Source organism: Anomaloglossus baeobatrachus, chromosome 8 (assembly GCF_048569485.1).
Source record: "Anomaloglossus baeobatrachus isolate aAnoBae1 chromosome 8, aAnoBae1.hap1, whole genome shotgun sequence".
In the NCBI taxonomy this organism is placed as follows: Eukaryota; Metazoa; Chordata; class Amphibia; order Anura; family Aromobatidae; genus Anomaloglossus; species Anomaloglossus baeobatrachus.
The window spans coordinates 187,075,255-187,098,828 of NC_134360.1; positions in this window are offsets into that span (position 1 = coordinate 187,075,255).

A 23,574-nucleotide genomic window follows, 5' to 3' on the forward strand; every position below is an offset into this window, starting at 1 on the left:
CGAGGAGGTCAACAGAGGCGGTGGAGGAGGATGCAACCGACGACGAAGTTACCTTGCGCCTTCCTGGACAAAGTCGGAGCACTGGTAGCACGTCTACAACTGCATCATCAGCCACCACTCTGCCTCTGAGCACTAGTCGGGGGGGCTCAGCGAGTCGCATGCCCTCTAAGCCTTGCCTAGCCTGGTCCTTTTTTGACATAGAAAAAGATCGCCCAAATTATGTGATGTGTAAAATTTGTCGTGATTCTGTTAGTAGAGGTCAAAACCTCAGCAGTTTGACAACTTCTTCCATGAATCGTCACATGAATAAATATCATAGGTCCCAGTGGGAAGTTCACCGTGCTGCAATGCGGCCTAGCGGAGCGAACCATCCACGGCCTGCCCCTTCCAGTGCATCCGCGCGCTCTTCATCTTCTAGGACTGTGGGGACAGCTGTCACACCTGGTTTTCCACGCACAACTTCCACCACTGTAATCGCAACAGGCAGTTTGCTTGGTAGGTCGTCAGTTGGTTTGGAATGGGAAACAAGTGAGTGTGTACAGCTCTCTCAGACATCGATAGCACCAACGTTGGATGAAGGCAACATCATGTCTCCACCTGCACTTTCCTCACAAACCTGCATTTTTCCAGGGACACCCTACTCAACACCGTCTACACACAGCAGCCAGATCTATGTCCCTCAGATGTGGACAAATAAAAGGCCATTTCCTCCGACCCATGACAAAGCTAAGAGGTTGACTCTATCCCTCTGTAAGCTGTTGGCTACCGAAATGCTGCCTTTCCGCCTAGTGGACACACAGGATTTTAGAGACCTTATGTCTGTCGCTGTGCCCCAGTACCAGATGCCTAGTCGCCACTACTTCTCTAAGAAAGGTGTGCCCGCGCTACACCAGCATGTCGCACACAACATCACCGCTTCCTTGAGAAACTCTGTGTGTGAACGGGTGCATTTCACCACCGATACTTGGACCAGTAAGCATGGACAGGGACGTTCCATGTCGCTGACTGGGCACTGGGTAACTATGGTGATAGATGGTGAAGGGTCTGCTGCACAAGTCTTGCCATCCCCACGACTTGTGTGTCAAGCCTCTGTCTGTCCAAGTTCCGCCACTGCTTCTACCTCCTCCACCTCATCTGTGTCCTCCACCTCCGCCCCAAGCCTGCCTGGTCAGGCCACCAGCGTTCTCACTGCACAGAAGGAATCACGCACCCCTCATTACTATGCTGGCAGCAGAGCGCAACGGCATCAGGCGGTCTTTAGCTTGACATGTCTTGGTAATAGGAGTCACACAGCTGAGGAGTTGTGGTCAGCTCTGCGGTCCGAGTTTAATAAATGGTTGTCTCCACTCAACCTGCAGCCTGGTAAGTCCGTGTGCGAAAATGCTGCAAACCTGGGTGTGGCCCTTCGCCTGGGCAAGGTGACACACGTGCCTTGTATGGCTCACGTGTTGAACCTTGTTGTCCAGCAATTTTTAACACACTATCCCGGCCTAGATGGCCTTCTGACCAGGGCACGAAAACTGTCTGCTCACTTCCGCCGTTCAACCGCCGCAGCTGAGCGACTTGCATCGCTCCAGAAGTCTTTCGGCCTGCCGGTTCATCGCCTGAAATACGATGTGGCGACACGCTGGAATTCGACTCTCCACATGTTACAGCGACTGTGGCAGCACCGCCGAGCCCTGGTGCAATACGTCATGACGTATAGCCTGGGCCAACGAGATGCAGAGGTGGGGCAGATCACCCTGATGGAGTGGTCTCAGATCAAGGACCTATGCACCCTTCTGCAGAGTTTCGACATGGCGACGAATATGTTTAGCGCTGACAATGCCATTATCAGCATGACAATTCCAGTCATTTACATGCTGGAGCACACGCTAAACACTATTCGGAGTCAGGGGGTGGGACAACAGGAAGGGGAGGAACTACAGGAGGATTCATATGCGCAAGGGACAACAACATCACCAAGGTCCAGACGTTCATCATCACCAACGCGGCAGGCATAAGACCATGGGAGACAGGGATCTACAAGAGCGCATAGTAGCAGGCGAAATGTTGAGGAAGGTGCAGGAGAACATGAAGAAATGGAGGACGAACTGTCCATGGACATGTAAGACTCAGCGGATGAGGGAGACCTTGGTCAAATTTCAGTTGAAAGAGGTTGGGGGGAGATGTCAGAGGAAGAAAGAACGAGTAGCACCTCTATGCCACAAACACAGCGTGGACTTGGTCTGCATGCCTGCGCAAAACACATGAGTGCCTTCTTGTTGCACTACCTCCAACATGACCCTCGTATTGTCAAAATTTGAAGTGATGATGACTACTGGCTTGCCACACTATTAGATCCCCGGTACAAGTCTAAATTTTGTGACATAATTCCAGCCATAGAAAGGGACGCACGTATGCAGGAGTATCAGCAGAAGCTGTTACTCGATCTTAGCTCGGCTTTTCCACCAAACAACCGTGCAGGTGCAGGGAGTGAATTTCCAAGTTGTAACTTGACAAACATGGGACGGTCTCGTCATCTTCAACAGTCTACCCGTACCAGTAGGACTGTATCTGGTGCTGGTAACAGCAATTTTATGGAATCTTTTCATAATTTTTTTAGACCGTCCTTTGCAAGGCCACCAGAGACAACAAGTCTGACACATAGTCAACGGCTGGAGAGGATGATACAGGAGTATCTCCAAATGATCATCGATGCCATGACTTTGCAAATGGAGCCTTGCTCATTTTGGGCTTCAAATCTAGAAAAATGGCCAGAGCTCTCCAGTTACGCCTTGGAGATTTTGTCGTGTCCAGCTGCCAGTGTTGTCTCTGAACGTGTCTTCAGTGCTGCTGGGTGTGTGCTGACAGATAAGCGCACGCGTCTGTCCAGTGACAATGTGGACAGACTAACGTTCATCAAAATGAACAAGTCATGGATCCACCAGGAATTTACTACCCCTGTGTCATCCTGGGGAGAGTAAATGCTTGTGGATTTGGAATGTGCTTGATGCAAATCTAGCTGTGAAGTGTACAACTAGGGCACAAGTGCTGCCACTGAATGGGTGGGTGTGTGTGGGGCACAATTTTTGGAAAAAAAGGGAGACTCCACTTGGAGTAACCCTTGCTTACATTGTTTTTAAAAATAATCCAAGATGAACAGAGCTGGGATCAGGAAAGACTTTGCTACCTTCCCCGGTGTCATCCTGGGGACGGTTAAGTATGGCGTATTTTTGAATGTGCTTGATGCAAATCTAGCTGTGAAGTGTACAACTAGGGCACAAGTGCTGCCACTGAATGGGTGGGTGTGTGTGGGGCACAATTTTTGGAAAAAAGGGAGACTCCGATTGGAGTCACCTTGCGGTGTTTTACATGATTTTAGAAGGGCATGCCATGCCTATATCCGTGTCTCGTCCTCTTTTTCCTCGTAACGCTGTTTTGTTTTCACATGAGAATTTGTCCTTGTCACTTTCCCATGTGTTTGTGTTGTGAGTTGTTTGTCACCTTTTGGACACCTTTGAGGGTGTTTTCTAGGTGTTTTTATGTGTTTGTGATTGCCTGCCATTGTTTCCTATGCAGTTCGAGTTCGGTTCGTCGAACGTTCGACGAACCGAACTCGAACGGGAGCTCCGTTCGGCGAACCGACCTCGAGCCGAACCGCGACTGGTTCGCTCATCTCTAGTCTAGATACATGAAAATAAACTGGTCGGAACAAGCCTTGTGATTACATAATTATTAAAGAAGCCCTTCCGCAAATCTTTTTTTCCTAAATCTGTCTAAATGCGTATGTAATGTACTGTACGAGCATTAATATACTTACCGATTGCTGTCATCCCTCATTTCAAGTCTCCTTCGCAGTCATGTTACTGAAATTTCAACTTGCTGAATCACATCAGATGTCCCTTTTATTGTGTTAGTCTATGAATCATCACAAGGCTCCAAAGTCTTACATTGTAAAAGCAACATCCTGCTCACACATAGACAGTGTGCTCCAGATCATTAAGCAAAGTTAAGGCAACTGTATGTAGGCTAGAGTATGGTTAAGTTATTAAATAACTGTCACGCTGGTGGCTATGATGTGACTGGACAGGGACCCCTAAGCTGACCCTCAAACTAGGTAGGATCCTGAGCTGACCATCAACCCAGAGGTACACTCGATGCTAGTGAGGTCTGAGCCTCCAGCATATCCCTATCTCCTGTTCAAGACCCTCCACACCCACCACCCAAGGGTACGGCCAGGAGAGTAGTCAGAAAACCCCACCGACAAACAACACAGACTAGGGGGACAAGAAAACTCACGCACCCCAAAAATAAACACCAGGGGGACTACAAGAAGGTGTATAGGGGGTTAATAAGGTAAGAGGTAGGTAACTAAACAACAGGGTTCACCCACGCCAAACAACTGAAGACGACAGCGGCAGCAAACACCTACTTCCAGCTCCAGGCCAAGCTTCATAATGAATCCTGAATGACCGGCACCCTCTGATAGGAGCAGAGGGTATTTATCCAGGTTGGGAGTGGTTATCAGCGGAATCACCTGAGCAGGGGTGACCTTGCTGCTAGCAAGAAAACTGACATTAACTCCGTGCATGCCAAAAGGAAAAAACTCATTTAATGTTTAGAGTCTCAGATGGTAATAAGAGACTCAGAGCCTGAGCTTGTCAAAGGAAGACGACCGTGACAATAACAGACTGCACTGGTGAGAGCAAGACTATGACGATAACACTTGTTCATATGACTCCTCTAAAAAAAGTACATCACTTTCCGAATCTGCATGTGTCAGATGAGACTCACCTATTGAAGTCTATGGTTGCACAAAAAGCAAGGGTTGTCACGGTATAGTATCCATTTTTTCACATATATTGCAATTCTGTAACAAAGGAAATGGTAAATAGTCTTGTAATTTATTAATAGCTGTTGCTGTAAAGAAACGGATTGCACTAGGGTAGCACAAAGATGGCAAGTGAGAAAAGTATTATATGAGTTTTCTGGATGAAACTCTGATGATATTTTATATGGTTGTGTGAACTTGGCCTTAAAAGGCATCCATGGATCTCAGTCCACTCAAAGACAGCAATGCATGGATTCTCCACCCAAGCATGAGAGCCTCCTAGAAATATATGAAGCTGTCATGCTCTGTTAGGAGACTCGCTACCAGTATATGTGTAAATGTTCTGGACTATGGCTGTCACATTCCTGCCCCTGAAGACACCAATTGCATCATTGTAATGTTGGACAGTATAATGTAATCAATGTCTTGCATCTTTTGTGAATATTGTGTAGTGTGAATTTTAATGTACTGAGATGTTTGCCTGTATATTGCATAATGTATAGCAGTGTTATAGGTAATAATGGTAATGTAAGGGAATAGACATCTGCCCAGCAACAGACAGCAGGGTCAAAAGTAGTGGGTGTGGTCAAATGAAAGGGAAATTCACTGTTCATTCGTGGGTAGTCAGTGAAGACTTAGTGAGCAAAAGTGACTGACGTCGGTTGGTCGTATAGGTTGCATACAGTGGGTGATTTGTGGCAACAAAGGAAAAAGAGAAGAGACAGCAAGTGAGATAGTATGAACCTCAATCGTTGACATAGATTAAGAGTATATACAGCATTGAAACAAAAGACTGATCCTTGAACTGAGTGGCCCTTGACAATAGGAGCCAGATGACAGGACTCTAGTGGCCAGGCTCCTTATCTGTAAAGGTATTGGGTTAACCTTAGCTGGGATGTGAGTGTAGTCCAGGATTATTAAGGAGCAATCCGAAATGCGTAAGCGTGAGCTCTGTGTGGCTCATATCATGGGACTCATGTTTATGACAGAAAATAATTTGTAAAGAAAAAATGAAAATTAATCCTCATGCCAGCAGCACCACCAACAAGGAGAAGAAAAAGAATAAGAGCTATATGATGATGAGATATAGCTAGAACATCCGACCCAAAAACAAGCGTTCATTCGGAGATAAACAGATTGCTCTGCAAGAATCACTTTTGAAAACAAGAAAACGGCTCAATAAATAAATATATACAGTACAGACCAAAAGTTTGGACACACCTTCTCATTCAAACAGTTTCTTTATTTTCATGACTCTGAAAATTGTAGATTCACATTGAAGGCATCAAAACTATGAATTAACACATGTGGAATGAAATACTTAACAAAAAAGTGTGAAACAACTGAAAATATGTATATATCTTATATAGATATATATCTTATATTCTAGGTTCTTCAAAGTAGCCACCTTTTGCTTTGATTACTGCTTTGCACACTCTTGGCATTCTCTTGATGAGCTTCAAGAGGTAGTCACTGTCACAAACCACCGGGGGGTCACTCAGAAATCCCCCGCGCTGGCTACCAGTACGTCACAATCGGGGGGTAACAAGTGGGGGTCACCCCTCCTTTATACCTCCCGACCGACAGACAGAGCACGTGACGCGCTCTCTAGCGCCCCTCTTATAGTCAGGCCAATTATGGAATTGCCCGACAATACGCAAGGAGGCCGCTATACTACTTATGCCGATTATTGAAGGGTCCCCGGTGAGAGTAGGGTATATATTCCCCCGACCTCCGCGGGCGGAATATATAAAATCTCCCCGAATCTCACTGGCCTCCCCACAATAATCCTTGGCACAAACTCGCTGCCACCAACCGCTTCACGGTAACTATTAGCCGAACACACAGACGTGGGATTCAAGATCGAGATAACAGAACAGCCCAAGATTAATTATATAATTTAATCAGCCTAAAGCACACTAGAAACTACAATATATACAATAGGGAATCTACAGAATATACATATGTCAGAGTACAGTTACAGATAAAGCATGGTTTACAAACAGGTATGCAATTCACTCAGTTACCTTGTGCGTCTGGCCACAGGGGGGCGCTGTAGACCAGGTTTCTAGGAACTCCCGCAGATGTTTCCTGCACGTGACCCCCAGCGAAAGAACACTGGAAAATGGCCGAAGTAGGGTTATCAACCTGGACAAATCCAGGTCCCCTCCTACCTTCGTGACCTCAGAGGGAGCACTGCTCCACCCCTGGCTGGAGTTATGGACAAAATCCACAACATGGAATATGGCCATAACTTTGCCTGGGAGCGTCGTAGGCGGACGCCAATGCTCTCATTGTGACAGTTATGAATTTAGCTACAGAACGAGGGGACTCATGACCTGTCTGCCAGTTCCCCATTGGCTGATATCACGCCTGGGGCATTTCCCAATGTCCTGCTCCCATAAAAAGGGTGTGCCGGCATCGTCCGCATGCGGAGACACCATTTTTATGGTTGCCATATTTATCGGAAATATGGCTTGCGAGATATGAACCATTTTTTACTGGAGTCGTTCTGTCTAGCTATTTCCATAGCCTTGCTAACTAGCTAGCAGCCCCCACTACAGGGTCACGGCAGGGAGTCATCCTGTGTCCATTGTTCCCACACCACCTCATCTCCATATCACAGGACATGGCCATGGAGGTGTAAGTGGAACACTGAGAACAAGAAGGGAGGGGGCACTGCCAGGGAGTGATGAGGGATTATGACTGGAGTCATAATTCATCTTCATATCCCGGGATTTGCCTCACACCTCCCCCCTTTTGAGGGCGCTAGGGGGCAGCACACTCCGGTGTTCCCCCGTGCGCCCGTCCGCGACCTCTCCTTGTCGGGACAGCCCGTCTGCGTTACCGTGGTCACGGCCCCTTTTGTGGCGAATGGTGAAGTTGTATTGCTGGAGCGCAAGGCTCCATCGCAACAATCGCCCATTCGTCCCAGAGACGGTGTGCAACCAGCTGAGGGGATTGTGGTCCGTCTCCACGATGAAGTGGCGCCCGTATAGATAGGGTTGCAGACGCTGCAGGGCCCACACTATGGCCAGGCACTCCTTCTCCATCGTGGAATAGGCAACTTCCCTTGGTAACAGCTTCCTGCTCAGGTACAAGACTGGGTGCTCTTGGCTCGCAGAGTCCACCTGGCTGAGCGCCGCACCGAGGCCGAAGTCACTGGCGTCGGTCTGTACTACAAACGGCCGCGTGAAGTCGGCTGCCTGTAGCACGGGCGGGCTGGACAGGGCGTCCTTTAGGGCCCGGAAGGCTGTCTCGCAGTCCATTGTCCAATCGACTGCAGAGGGCAGCTTCTTCTTGGTGAGGTCCGTCAAGGGCTTTGCCAGGCTACTATAGCATGGAACAAACCTCCTATAGTACCCAGCGGTCCCCAAGAAGGACATCACCTGCTTCTTGGTCCTGGGGGTGGGCCAGGATGCGATGGCTTCCACTTTCTCAGGCTCGGGCTTCAGTGTTCTCCCACCTACCCGGTGACCGAGGTACTGGACCTCGCTCATGGCCAGCTGACACTTTCCCGGCTTGATGGTCAAACCTGCCCGGTGGATCCGCCTGAGCACCTGTGCTAGATGCTCTAGGTGGTCCTCCCAGGTGGGACTGAAGACGGCAATGTCATCCAGGTACGCGGCCGCGTACCCTTCAAGTCCCTTGAGCAGGGTGTTGACCATCCGCTGGAAAGTGGCAGGGGCATTCCTCATCCCGAATGGCATCACCGTGGACTCGTACAGTCCAAATGGGGTAATAAAGGCAGAGCGTTCCCTGGCCTTGCGAGTCAGGGGGATCTGCCAATATCCCCGGCTCAGATCCATGATGGTCAGGTACTGAGCCCCGGCCAACTGATCGAGCAGGTCATCGATGCGTGGCATTGGGTACGCATCGGCGACCGTGACAGCATTGAGCCCCCTGTAGTCCACGCAGAACCGAGTGGTTCGGTCCTTCTTAGGGACGAGGACTACAGGCGAGGCCCAAGCGCTGTTGGATGCCTGGATCACCCCCAGCTTCAGCATCTCGTCAATCTCCTGGCGCATGTGTTGCTGCACCTCCAGGGAGACCCGATATGCTGAACGCCGGATCGGGGGATGATCCCCAGTGTCCACGTGATGGACAGCCAAGTCAGTCCTTCCGGGCTGGTTGGTAAACAACCCCCGGAAGGGGAGGAGGGTGGCCCACAGCTGGGACCGTTGGTCTTCCAAGAGCTGGTGGCCAACCTCCACATCCTCAATGGATCCGCCTGCCCTAACCTGGGCTAGCATATCCAAGAGGGTTTCCGCTTCTCCCTCCTCGGGCAGGTTGCACACGGGGAGCGCACATGCCTCCCGCTCATGATGTGCCTTCATCATGTTCACATGGAAGGGCTTCCGCCTTCCACGGGCAGGGTCCAGGGTGACCAGGTACGTCACAGGGTTGAGCTGCTGGTACACGAGGTATGGGCCTTCCCAGGCTGCCTGAAGCTTGTCCTGTGGTACGGGGACCAGTACCCACACCTTTTGACCCACTTGGTAGGTCCTCTCACAAGCGTTCTGGTCGTACCAACGCTTCTGATCGGCCCGGGCTTGAGCCATATTGTCGTGTACCAGTTGCGTCAAGGCCTGCATTTTGTCCCGGAAGCGCATGACATACTCGATAACCGACACTCCAGGGGTGGCCAAATCCCCTTCCCAAGCCTCTTTCACCAGAGCCAGGGGGCCCCGCACACGTCGCCCGTACAGGAGCTCAAACGGTGAGAATCCTGTTGAGGCCTGTGGAACCTCCCGGTAAGCAAATAACAGGTGTGGGAGATACCGCTCCCAGTCACGCCCATGGGAGTCGACCAACATCTTAAGCATCTGCTTTAAGGTGCCATTGAACCGCTCGCACAGGCCATTAGTCTGTGGATGGTACGGGCTGGCCACCAGATGTCGCACCTGGACTTGCTTACAGAGGGCCTCCATCAGCTGGGACATGAATTGGGTCCCCCGGTCAGTGAGCATTTCCTGGGGAAAACCCACTCGGGAGAAAATCTCCAGCAATGCGGTGGCCACCTTGTCAGCCCGAATGGACGACAAGGCCACTGCTTCTGGGTACCGGGTGGCATAGTCCACTACCGTCAGTAGGAAGCGTTTCCCGGAGCTGCTGGGGATGGCCAGCGGGCCGACCAGATCCACAGCCACCCTCCTGAAAGGCTCATCGATGATTGGCAGAGATACTAGTGGGGCTTTGGGGCGTGGCCCCGCCTTCCCCACTCTCTGACAGGTTTCACACGAACGGCAGTAGGCAGCCACATCGGCCCCCATTTTTGGCCAGTAGAAATGCTGGTTTAACCTGGCCTTGGTCTTAGCGATCCCTAGGTGTCCGGCCATCGGAATCTCATGTGCGATCCGCAACAACTCCGTCCGGAACGGATAGGGTACCACCAACTGTCGGTCCCTGGGCCACGCCTCCGGTGAACCCTGCTGGACCGTGGCCCGGTACAGCCGTCCTTGGTCCCAGACCACTCGCTCCGGGTCCGAGTCCGAGGGAGGCTGTGCCGCCTGCTCCTTAAGAGCTTTCAGGCTGTCGTCAGCTTCTAACGCTGCCTGAAACCCCTGACTAGATGTGGCCAGAATCGACGAGACTGTCACATCTTCAGTCAGTACCCCGGGACCTGTGTCCCGGCCTCCACCTGACTCGGCTGCCACTTGGTCAGAAGGGGAAGAGCTATCGGACCTCCGGGAGGCCCCTTGGCTTCCAGCACTCCCACTGCGGGTGACAGCGGCCACAGCCGCTGCGACCGTGGGTCGTGCCTGCTCCTCCTCCGTTCCTGACCAAGTCGCCGGTTCAGGCAGACCTACCTGGCTTCCTGACACCCCGGTTGTGGGGGAACCATGCACCGAGATCTTACCTGGGAGCACTTCCGCTCCTGGACCGGCCCCAATCTCACCTGCCTGTTCCCCTCCTGCAGCAACAGAACCCCGCTGTGAAATCTCTGGGGACCCCACATTTGCTGTGGTAGCCCCCACCCCACACACTGGTCCTCCCCCTGCAGCACCCTGCTCTCTGCTTATCCCTGCAGAGGGCAACAGATCCCAGCTCACAGGCTGGTTACTTGTAGAGGCATTGTCACACCTTTCTCTGACCCCCTCCCCTGTCACAGCTGCAGCTGAGTGTGTGTCTATGGTGTCTATGCAAGCAGAAATATCAGAGTTCACTCCCTCCTCCCTTACATCATTCATAGATAACACATTAACATTGTTAGGAGTCATGTCAGTACGGGCTGAAGGTTCAGCCCTTGGGGGGGGCCCAAACTGGGAGGTTATCTGCCCCAAATCTGTCCCAAGTAGCACGTTTGCAGGGATCCGATCAGTTACCCCCACCTCCCTCACCCCCCGCCCTGCGCCCCAGTCCACATAAATGTCAGCAACAGGCAGCGCCGGGTCAGTGCCTCCAATCCCGGAGACAGCGAGGGTTTTTCCAGGGATCAAGTCTTGGGGGGACACCATCTCAGGCCGCACCAGAGTCACCTCCGAGGCGCTGTCTCGCAGTCCTATGGTCACAGACCGGCCGACGGTGACAGGTTGGAAGCTGTCCAGGGACCTACCACCACCCCCCACCCACACAATACACCTTGGGCGGCCCTTGGGACGGGGACGGAGCCGGGGCCTTGGGACGCTGAGGGCACATGGCCTTGAAGTGTCCAGGTAGGTTGCACTGGTGGCACCGTCTTGGTTCCGCCACGGGCCTGGAGAGGGGAGTTGAGGGGGACACCCCCTGCAGTCTAGGGGCAGGTGGGGCAGTCGCAGAATTCATCTTACCCCCTCTCCAGGTGCTGCTGGTGGCCGCTCTCCTGGCCTCAGGGGCCCGGTTGTTGGTGTAGTCATCGGCAAGGGCAGCTGTAGCCGTGGACCCCTTTGGCTTCTGGTCTCGGATGAACTGGCGGAGATCCTCAGGGCAGTTCCACAAGAGTTGCTCCGTGATGAACAAGTCCAGGATCTCCGGTCCGGTGGAAAGCTGCAGGCCTTGGGTCCAGTGGTCGGCAGCTCGGGCAAGTGCCCGCCGGTGGTCAGCCCAGGAGTCCTTTGGTCCCTTCTGTAGGCTCCGGAACTTCTTGCGGTAGGACTCTGGAGTGAGGTTGTACTGTTGGATCAGGGCCCGCTTGATGGTGTCGTAGCCCTGATCTGCCTCAGCAGGCAAGTCCCCAAGGATATCCAGGGCCTTACCCCTTAAACGGGGGGTCAGGTATTTGGCCCACTGGTCCTTGTCCAGATGGTGCTGCAGGCAAGTCCGTTCAAAAGCAGTCAAGAAAGAGTCCAAGTCTCCATCCTTCTCCAGCACTGGGAAGTCCTCAACACGGACCTTTGGAAGTTTGGTGTCTCGAAGGTCACGTGTGGCTGATGAGGGCCGGAGCTGAGCTAGCTGCAGCTGGTAGTCACGGTCTGCCTGTCGCTCTCGCTCTCGCTCTTCACGCGCTGCCTGCCGCTCTCGCTCCGCAGCCTCACGCTCTGCGTGCCGCTCCGCAGCCTCAGCGTCACGCGCTGCCTGCCGCTCTGCCCTGCGCTCTGCCAGGAGTTCCTTGTAGCCCTTCTGGTCTCCAGCCTGGAGAAGGGCCATAGCCATTTGAAGAAGGCTATCCGAGCCTCCCAGGCTCGGTGGAATGGCACGTGGTGATCTGCGGCACGCTGCAGAGCTAGGCGATTCACTGTCCCTTTCAGAGCGGAGGGCTGGCATCTGGCTCGTTGAGGAACCTTGGGTGAGCTGCTCCTCATCTTGTCCATAATTGCCAGGTTGTGCAATGTCCTCGGCAGAACGGTTTTCTGGCGTCGAGCTCCTGGAGGACTCGTGGGCAACCTCCTCATTGCTGTCCACAGCACCGTCCTCCCTCTCTTCGGCTCCTGCCTTAGCATTGGCCAGTTGCATAGCTCTGCTCCTGGTGCCATCAGCCATTCTTGCAGACTTTTGGTCACTGACACAGAACTGACACCTGATGCCTCCACACACCTTACAGTATCTGCACTCTGACACTCTAGTGTTGAGCTAGTCTGAAGACCCCAGCAGCCACAGCTGCTGCAGGCAGTCTTTAGTGTCTGGGAGTATGGGTCTCACACTCACACACACTATTATCTCGATCCCACCGCTATGCCACCAATATGTCACAAACCACCGGGGGGTCACTCAGAAATCCCCCGCGCTGGCTACCAGTACGTCACAATCGGGGGTAACAAGTGGGGGTCACCCCTCCTTTATACCTCCCGACCGACAGACAGAGCACGTGACGCGCTCTCTAGCGCCCCTCTTATAGTCAGGCCAATTATGGAATTGCCCGACAATACGCAAGGAGGCCGCTATACTACTTATGCCGATTATTGAAGGGTCCCCGGTGAGAGTAGGGTATATATTCCCCCGACCTCCGCGGGCGGAATATATAAAATCTCCCCGAATCTCACTGGCCTCCCCACAATAATCCTTGGCACAAACTCGCTGCCACCAACCGCTTCACGGTAACTATTAGCCGAACACACAGACGTGGGATTCAAGATCGAGATAACAGAACAGCCCAAGATTAATTATATAATTTAATCAGCCTAAAGCACACTAGAAACTACAATATATACAATAGGGAATCTACAGAATATACATATGTCAGAGTACAGTTACAGATAAAGCATGGTTTACAAACAGGTATGCAATTCACTCAGTTACCTTGTGCGTCTGGCCACAGGGGGGCGCTGTAGACCAGGTTTCTAGGAACTCCCGCAGATGTTTCCTGCACGTGACCCCCAGCGAAAGAACACTGGAAAATGGCCGAAGTAGGGTTATCAACCTGGACAAATCCAGGTCCCCTCCTACCTTCGTGACCTCAGAGGGAGCACTGCTCCACCCCTGGCTGGAGTTATGGACAAAATCCACAACATGGAATATGGCCATAACTTTGCCTGGGAGCGTCGTAGGCGGACGCCAATGCTCTCATTGTGACAGTTATGAATTTAGCTACAGAACGAGGGGACTCATGACCTGTCTGCCAGTTCCCCATTGGCTGATATCACGCCTGGGGCATTTCCCAATGTCCTGCTCCCATAAAAAGGGTGTGCCGGCATCGTCCGCATGCGGAGACACCATTTTTATGGTTGCCATATTTATCGGAAATATGGCTTGCGAGATATGAACCATTTTTTACTGGAGTCGTTCTGTCTAGCTATTTCCATAGCCTTGCTAACTAGCTAGCAGCCCCCACTACAGGGTCACGGCAGGGAGTCATCCTGTGTCCATTGTTCCCACACCACCTCATCTCCATATCACAGGACATGGCCATGGAGGTGTAAGTGGAACACTGAGAACAAGAAGGGAGGGGGCACTGCCAGGGAGTGATGAGGGATTATGACTGGAGTCATAATTCATCTTCATATCCCGGGATTTGCCTCACATCACCGGAAATGTTTTTCACTTCATAGGTGTGTCCTGTCAGGTTTAAGAAGTGGGATTTCTTGCCTTATAAATGGGGTTGGGACCATCAGTTGTGTTGTGCATAAGTCTGGTGGATACAAAGCTGATAGTCCTACTGAATAGACTGTTAGGCGGGCTTTGCACAATGCGACATCGCAAGCCGATGCTGCGATGTCGCGGGCGATAGTCCCCGCCCCCGTCGCAGGTACGATATCTTGTGATAGCTGGCGTAGCGAACATTATCGCTACGCCAGCTTCACATGCTGTCACCTGCCCTGCGACCGTCGCTCTGGCTGGCGACCCGCCTCCTTCCTAAGGGGACGGGTCGTGCGGCACCATAGCGACGTCACACGGCAGGCGGCCAATAGGAGCGGAGGGGCGGAGATGAGCAGGATGTAAACATCCCGCCCACCTCCTTCCTTCCGTAGAGCCGCCGGCAGCAGGTAAGGTGATGTTCCTCGCTCCTGCGGCTTCATACACAGCGATGTGTGCTGCCGCAGGAACGAGGAACTACATCAGACCTGTCGCGGCAGCGTAATTATGAAAAAGTCGGAGCCTGCACCGATGATACGATAACGATGCTTTTGCGCTCGTTAATCGTATCATCTAGACTTTACACACTACGATGTCGAAAGTGACGGCGGATGTGCGTCACTTTCGATTTGACCCCACCGACATCGCACGTGCGATGTTGCAACGTGCAAAGCCACCCTTAGAATTTGTATTATGGCAAGAAAAAAGCAGCTAAGTAAAGAAAAACGAGTGGCCATCATTACTTTAAGAAATGAAGGTCAGTCAGTCCGAAAAGGTAAATGTTTTTTTAGCCCTTGCACTGAGTAGGAGTCCCAAAACTTTCTGAGGCCCTCCTTTATGTCTCCTCCTGGGTGTATTGGAGTGCCTCCTTATAATTTTTGGTAGCCCTTTGCACATAGTGCAAACACTTTATCAGTATAGGAGTCCCACTCCTTAATAATGGTAAAAAAAAATTCTGAGGATCTCCAATATGTGTCTTCAGGGGGGAAATACAACCGCTTGGCCACCTCTTTTCATTCCTCCCCTTTTTAAGGATGGTTGTCCACCACCATACGGCAAGCTGGAAGACCTCAAAGCATAAAACCATACAGAAAAACATGGATTCTTTGTTTCTACAGCGGGCAGATGTCTTCTTTAGTTTTCATCCGGGTCATCATGACCCCATTCTCACTAGGTTGAGACCTTGGATCAAAGAGTTCCAGTTCTTAAAAGCAAGGCCCTTGGGTCAACAGTTCCCAAAATTCTGTAATTGGGCTGTAGTCAGCACAGGGGTACCGCCAGGATCTATGATAGGACCAATACTTTTTAAATTCTTTATTAATGATCTTGCAGATGGGATTGAGAGTAAATTGTCAGTCTTTGCTGACGTCAAACTATGTAGCATATTAAAATCTGATCTTGATAGCACAATATTACAAAATTATCTGGATAAGATGTCAGATCCTAGGGATCTTCAAGGGTTTATTGCAATCCCTCCTTTAATTTCTAGGCCTTGCACTTAGTGCATAGGCTTAACCAGTGTAGGAGTGACAGTCTTTTAAAACTTGTAAAAAAGTAAAACAAATATTCTGAGGCCATCCTCTATGTGTCTTCCAGGGTGTATTGCAATTCTTCTTTTACATTTTTGCTAGGCCTAGCACTTTGGGCATGGGCTTTACCACTGTATAAGTCACAATGTTTTTGAAATTGTCAAAATATTTATGCTAAGGCCATCCTCTACATGTCTTCAAGGGTGTAAGTGTTACCCACTTGCAGTGGACTGCGGTGACCTCATGAGTCTGGGAGTCTGTTTGGGATTTTGATGGGGAATAAATTGGTGAATGAAGGTGTCTCTTGCATTTATTTCTTCAATAATTCTCTATTTTTATGTCTTTCAGGTTCGCTTTTCTGGAACATCGTGGGATGGCAGCGCTTCAAGTTTTTTAATTTTAATAATAAATTGGTGAATGAGGGCTAGTGTACAGGGGAGGGGGTTGTTAAATAAAAAGGTTTTTTGTGTGTTTATGACTATTTACATCTACTGGTTTAGTAATCGGGATGTTTAATATACACCCACTCATTACTAATACTAGGGCTTGAAGCCAACTGTCAATTCACAGCTGACATCAACCCCATATATTACCCTGTTTTCCAGCACACCAGGTAAATGGGAAGAGCCACTTCTGGGGCGGCTGCAGCCTGCACTCTGAATACACCAGACCCCAATTGTCTGCTTTACCATGGCTGGTGAACAAATTTGGGTGGGGACACCACATTTTTTTTTAATTTATTTAATGTTAATTTAAAATAATTAAAAAGCAGCATGGGGTGACCTCTGCTTTGGACTACCAGCTGTCTGTTTTATCTTAGCTGTCTACCAAAAAACTGTCTTTTTTTATTATTTATTTTGTTGTAAATACATGGCCTTTCATGTGGCACTAAAGGGTGCCAGCTTAGAATATGTAAGGAGTAGGACATTATATAGCTGTTAGACCTCTATCTATCTATCTGTCTATCTATCTATCTTGTGTGTCGCCCAGGGCTATGGTGTACTCGGTCCCGGGCAGTGTACTACTGGGATATGTCACTGGGTGGCCGTTGCCCGGTTCCATGACCCTTGGGGTCACTTTAAAATGGGGTTTATATACAAGGGAATAGTTAATAAAGTTTATGTCGTGACGCCACTAGCGGGTTGCGGTTATGGTGATGGAACCGCCGCTGCACAGTCTTTCCGCTGGGGCTGATGTGATGGCAGCTTGGATGTTGGGCCCTCCGCAAGTAGGGCCGGGGCCCTAGGGCATAGGTGATAGGGCTAGGCGCTGAACGAAAGGTAAGCCACTTGAGGGATTGCTGTGTAACTGGTTCCCTTTACTCACAGTAGATGGTAACTGGTACCCGAAGGAAGGCTGGTATTCACCTCTGGTTCCCTTAGTCCCAGTGCCGGTTGATGACCTGGTGGCTTCTTTTCCCTGCACCTTTCTCAAGTTGGTGGGTCCCCATGCCTTGGAGTATCTGCAAGTCCCCTCCTGTTTGTCTCAGTCTCTGGTCTGTACGGCCAGCAGTGTGAATCCTGTAGGGTCAGTGTTCCGTTCTGGTCCCTGGTTCTTCCGTTACTGCTGGTGCCCCCGGACTTCTAAGGTAAGTGAGGTCCTGGATGGTCCTCTCATTGTGCAGATTTTATCAGGTCTGCCTGGATCGTTTGCCTGACCTAGGGCTCTGTACCCCGTCGGTGCGATGGTTCTTCATCGTACTCCTTCAGCAACCACACGCCTGGGCCCTCAGGTCACTGTCACACTTCCGAGTCAGTGCAGTTACGTCCGTCTCCTCTCACTTCCTCCAACTGTCTGTTCGTCCCCTCTCACCTTGTCATTGTCTAGTGGACTGGATCGGCTCCACCCCTGGGTGGCAGATCATTGGGTCCAAGTCTAGTCTGTCACCAGTCTGTGAGGATGGAGGAAAAACTGGAATTATAATATGTTTTGCTGTTACCGGCACTGGTCTTTCAGGTCTCTGGGGGTAGGCCCTGCATCTTTGACAGAATGTAGTACCTTGTAGTGCCCTGATGGGTTCAGGGGTGCTACCTTCCCCCTTGGTTAATTCCAGCACGTCCTCGGGCTGCAAAGGGTAACACAGGTTAACATTTTTTTAAGTTTGCATTTTCAAAGCATTAGACATTCTTCCCATGCAGGGAAGGCACTTGCTTAAATGTCTCTAACTGGAGTACCCCCCCATCAACCACCACCCAAAGGTCCTGGTCCCAAAACCCCTAGGAGGAATGTCACCGGTTTCCATGGTAACTGGGTCTCGGCTGTCTCTGCCGCAGATACTTCCTGTGACCTTTTCCTCTCCTTACTGTTTTTTTCAATGAGGGTCCTCTTTGGCAAAGTTGTACTCTCGTAGTAGGCACAACTGGTGCAACTTATTTACAGGGAATGTTTTTGACTGCTGCCAGTCCTGCAGTGTGGGTCCATTTTTATTAGCAAACATTATTCAAATCATTGCTGAAAACTGGTTAAAGGCAACATCAATCAACATTTACAGTTTATAACTCTATTTACATAAGGACACTGTTTTCCACATTTTCTGTGAACACCTATTCTCTGTACCTGAGTGGGGGCTGACCAAAGTTGCTACGGGTAGATCTGCGTAAAGGCCCCGTCACACTAAGCAACATCGCTAGCAACATCGCTGGTAACGAACAACTTTTGTGACGTTGCTAGCGATGTTGCTGTGTGTGACATCCAGCAACAACCTGGCCCCTGCTGTGAGGTCGTTGGTTGTTGCTGAATGTCCTGGGCCATTTTTTAGTTGTTGCTGTCCCGCTGTGAAGCACAGATCGCTGTGTGTGACAGCGAGACAGCAACAACTAATGTGCAGTGAGCAGGGAGCCAGCTTCTGCTGAGGCTGGTAACCAATGTAAACATCGGGTAACCAAGAAGCCCTGTCCTTGGTTACCCGATATTTACCTTTGATACCAGCCTCCTCCGCTCTCACTGTCAGTGCCGGCTCCTGCTCTGTGCACATGTAGCTGCAGCACACATCAGGTAATTAACCCGATGTGTGCTGTAACTAGGAGAGCAAGGAGCCAGCGCTAAGCATTGTGCGCTGCTCCCTGCTCTGTGCACATTTAGCTGCAGCACACATCGGGTTAATTAACCTGATGTGTGCTGTAACTAGGAGACTGGGGGCTGGTCACTGGTTGCTGGTGAGCTCACCAGCAACTCGTGTAGCCACGCTCCAGCGATCCCTGCCAGGTCAGGTTGCTGGTGGGATCGCTGGAGCGTCGCAGTGTGACAGCTCACCAGCAACCTCCTAGCAACTTACCAGCGATCCCTATCGTTGTTGGGATCGCTGGTAAGTTGCTTAGTGTGACTGGACCTTAACCCTGGTGTCTCAGCTGCTCCCTGTTGTGTTCTAGTGTCTACTGAAAGTGTCTCACTACTGGTTGTAGGTGGACTAGGCAATTGTCTGCATCTTCTCGTTGAACTGACAGATCCATTGCTTGTAGTTTCTTTTGGAACTTGAACTGGTTCTTTCACTGGTTGTGGGAACGTGATGACTGGCACTATTATTGCTCCAATGTACTGAGGCCAATTCTCTGGAAAATCTCCAAGTATTGTATGTATCACCTTCTCTTTCTTCTCTGGCACTTGAGGTGTACTGGGTACTTCTCCTTTTAGTTTCAATAGTTCTGGGCATTTCTTCAAATAATCCCTTGAGACTGTTGATGATGGTTTCCGATTGTCTTTTCTGATTAGGCAAGTTTTCTTGTCAGAATTGGAAGGTAGCACTGTATAGGGTTCTGCTTCCCACTGATCAACGAGTTTGTGGACTCTTCTTTTTCTCTTTACAACTATTTCTCCATGTGTTAAGCAAACAGCTTGTACGTTTTTGTTGTAGTCCTTCTCTTGTTTTTCTCGACTTTGATTTAGACTTTTTTCAACACACTCTTGTATTTTTTTGTACTGTGTTTGTCGATTAGCATCCCAGTCTGCCCGTGATGAATCCATTTCTGGCATGATGACTCCCATTTCAAGATCTACTGGCAATCTTCCAGGTCTTGCTCTGCAGGATGCAGTACCTTGTAGTGCCCTGATGGGTTCAGGGGTGCTACACTTGCTTTTGACAGGCTGTAAAAGTCATGTTATAAATGCATTGTGCACACATATTAATGTGCCGTCCGTGTTCTGTCCATGTGCACTGCGTTTTTCCCACACACATTGACTTATATTAACAAGGTACACAGTCACTTGCAGCATGCTGTGATTTGCAGAGAAACAATTAGCAGATCATTTTTATTGCATTGCACTACAAGATTTTATAGGTAGATGTGACTTAACCTTTACACTGACATAAGAGTCTGAGATCCCGCTACTGGCATGATTCCAGAGGCTGAGAGACCTTGAGTTGACCGTAGATTGCCATGGCAATGATCGGGCCCGAATGATCGCATTGAGGGGTTCCTGACCACATGGGATACGGAGCACACTATCTCTCCCAGCCCCTAAATGCCGTGATTGCTATTGACTGCAACATTTTTTGGGTTAAACAACAAGGGGCATATTTGGCTGTCAGGAAAGCCGAAGTCCTGGCAGTGAGTCCTGGAAGTCGGACCACTGAAATCCCAAGCGTGAGCTCCTGAGAGCAGGCTCATTCACTTAGCTACAGTGGGGAGCGGGGCCCAGAAAGCTCCATGCTACTGGGCCACAACGGACAATTTAATTTGTGTGCCAGGAGGCAGGTTACAGACCACTGGCAGTGCTGCAGGGGACGGGACCCGGACGAGCTTCCCTCAGGAGACAGCAGCAATCAGAGATTTGGTTTACCCTGTTGTCAGCGTCTGCTTCATTGCTGACTGAGTACCCGACTGACTCCTGCACTGCACCCACGCATCACCATCCAGAGTCCCGGGGCCTATCCCTACCCATGGAGGATAACGTCATCTTGCTGCCCCACTCCATCACCCCGGGTACTCCCAACACCGGCATTGGCGATACTCCCAATTATAGCACACAACGGGTGGCGTCACGAACTATATCTGTCCTCTGTAAATAGTCCCCTTTTTCATTTGAGTGTGGCCCCCGGCCCCCGGGTCCGGAGAGCCTAGATAGATAGAATTAATTATTATAATGATTATATGCAGCATATATCATCATTGTTGTTTTTTATAGCCATAGCTATACACGGGCTGTACTGTATTTTTTCTTCTTTATTTACTTACTTGAAAACATTAGAACTTGAGATCAGGGTACAATATTCTTGTCAATGTAACAGGTGTAATATGTATAATGACTTTAAACCTTTTCTGTGTCACGGCATGTAAAACTCCTTAATTACTTCTATTGTTTGCCAGAGTCAAGCAATCAGGTGACTGTATATAAGCAGCACACTACAGAATGAAAGAGCAGGAATGGGGAAGGGGTGATATACAATAAGAGCTAGATTAACTGGATTGAAATCCTGTTCTAATCACACAAAGAAAGGGTTCTGTTGAAAAGAAAGGGAGAAGCTGTTACACACACGTCCTAATGCATCAGCCTATGTTGATAGGATTTATGACATGCAGCCAGGTATTGACACCTATTCGCATTACTGCTTATTAGAGATGAGCAAATCTTTTGAAATTCAAATTTGCCAACTATGTTGAATTTTTCCAAAATATTTGATTTGCAGTAAATCAATTTGCCATGAATTGCAAGTGTTGCAAAGCCACCAATTGGCCTGAAGATGCATGTAACACTCTGTGTCTCCTAGGACTATACTGGACACTTTTAAAGCTTTTTCATATAAACACAGCCTAAATAATTTCAAACATATACTATATGCTGGCTGGATTAAAGGTAGAACGCACCCAAGTGAGTTTAGAGTACTGGACATCTCAGTATCCAACATATCATGTGACATATCACATGACATTTTAGGGAGGTCATACCATAGGTCACATGATGAACATACAGGTATTCTGAAGCACATCTGTAGATGTATGGAATTTTTTTCCCCTTATGCACAGAGCTATCCATAAGAACAGTTGATACTATATAATTAGGGATGGAGCTACAAATAACAAGAGGGGAATCTATAGATTAATGGATGTTGGTATGCATCGCAAGACTGTAAGCTATTATTACGGTCACCGAGGGGCGGCGAGCATCCGGGGGTGGACCCACTGGACCATGCATCGGACTCCCCTGAAAGGTGCAACCAGCAGCTGACCCCTATAAAGGGACTGTGCGGTGCACCAACGGAAAGCCTAAATGCACGGCAGCCGGGAACCTGTAGAGATAATCTCTTAATGTCCGATATTGAAGTACTCAATTGCAGGAGCAAGGATATGGCAGCACAGCAGTGAAGGCTCAGATGTGGCGGCACAGCGGTGAAGGCTTAGGCATGTCAGCATAAAAGTAGTGGCTCTAAGGTAGCGGGACAGAGGTGATGATTCTGGCGTGTCCGCACAGAGGTGGTAGAGAGTAGGTTCTAGGATGAGACAGACGTTAGATACACGAGACTGGTACAAAGACTTGACACAGTAATGTACAGGGACCTGAGAACTAGCAATGCACTACAGACAACGTTGCTCTGGTGCCTCCTGTTAGGGGAGGCAGACTTAAATAACTTTAGGGTAACAAGTGACCTCTGGAATTGCTTCCAGGTAATGGGATGTCGGCCCTTTAAGAAAGGGAGCGTGGCTACACAAAGCCTAAGGGGATATACTGAAGGCCTGCATGCAGCCAGGAAGCAGGGAGAGGCTGCAGCAGACACCGGGTAGTAGAAGTGAGTGTGAAAGTGCTGGGTAGGAGAGGAGAGCGTCTCGATGCGGGAGTCTGCCAGGATGTCATACTGGGACTGGGCACAGAGCACATGGGGCCAGGAGACAGGTGAGGAGAAGAGAGCCCCCTCTAGTGACCGGGAGCAGTAGCATGCGAGGGGCCTGGGCAGGAAGTGGGCGCCACAGCTATACAGTGTGTCCACCCATATATCCTGTCCACCACCATTAACTTGAGAACGGTGGCAGCTATAGACATAGAAGTGGTGTCTAGGTATAGTAAAGTATCCATGAGCTACGCAATAAAACCACCTATAGCACCACCTGGTGGAAAACAACGGAGTTAGCATTTTTATCTTGAAAACGGAACAAGACAGAGAAAAAAAAGTGAACTACAAATTTGTAGGGCATCATCAATTCAATACGAATCGACACCTTGCATACAGAAATGCTATGAGTAGAACGTGTAAAACTCACAAGGCTGCGTATGTGAAGCGATGCCTCATGGAGACCTTCCTACAAGTCACTGGGTATGGTGGCTGCGTGGAGTGGCTTCCACACTCACCTGACCTGATCCCATTGGACTTCTTTCTGTGAGGTCACATCAAACAGCAGGTGTATGCGACCTCTCCACCAACATTGCAGGACCTACGACGACATATTACAGATGCTTGTGTAAACGTGTCACCTACCATATTGCACAACATGCAGTGAGATACAGTATGCTGTGCAGAGTCCAGATGTGCATTGCAGCTGACAGTGGCCACTTTGAGCATCAAAGTTAAATGAGCGCCATATGCGTGACCAGCATTCAATGTTTTGGGGGGGTCATGGGTTTCATATCATAGCATTTCTGTATGCAAGGTGTCGATTCGTATTGAATTGATGATGCCCTACAATTTTTTAATTCATTTTTTTCTCTATCTCATTCCGTTTTCGAGATAAAAATGCTAACTCCGTTGTTTTCCACCAGGTGGCGCTATAGGTGGTTTCATTGAATAGCGCATGGCTACTTTACCATACCTAGACACCACTTCTATGCCTATAGCTGCCTCCGTTCTCAAGTAAATGGCGGTGGACAGGATATGGG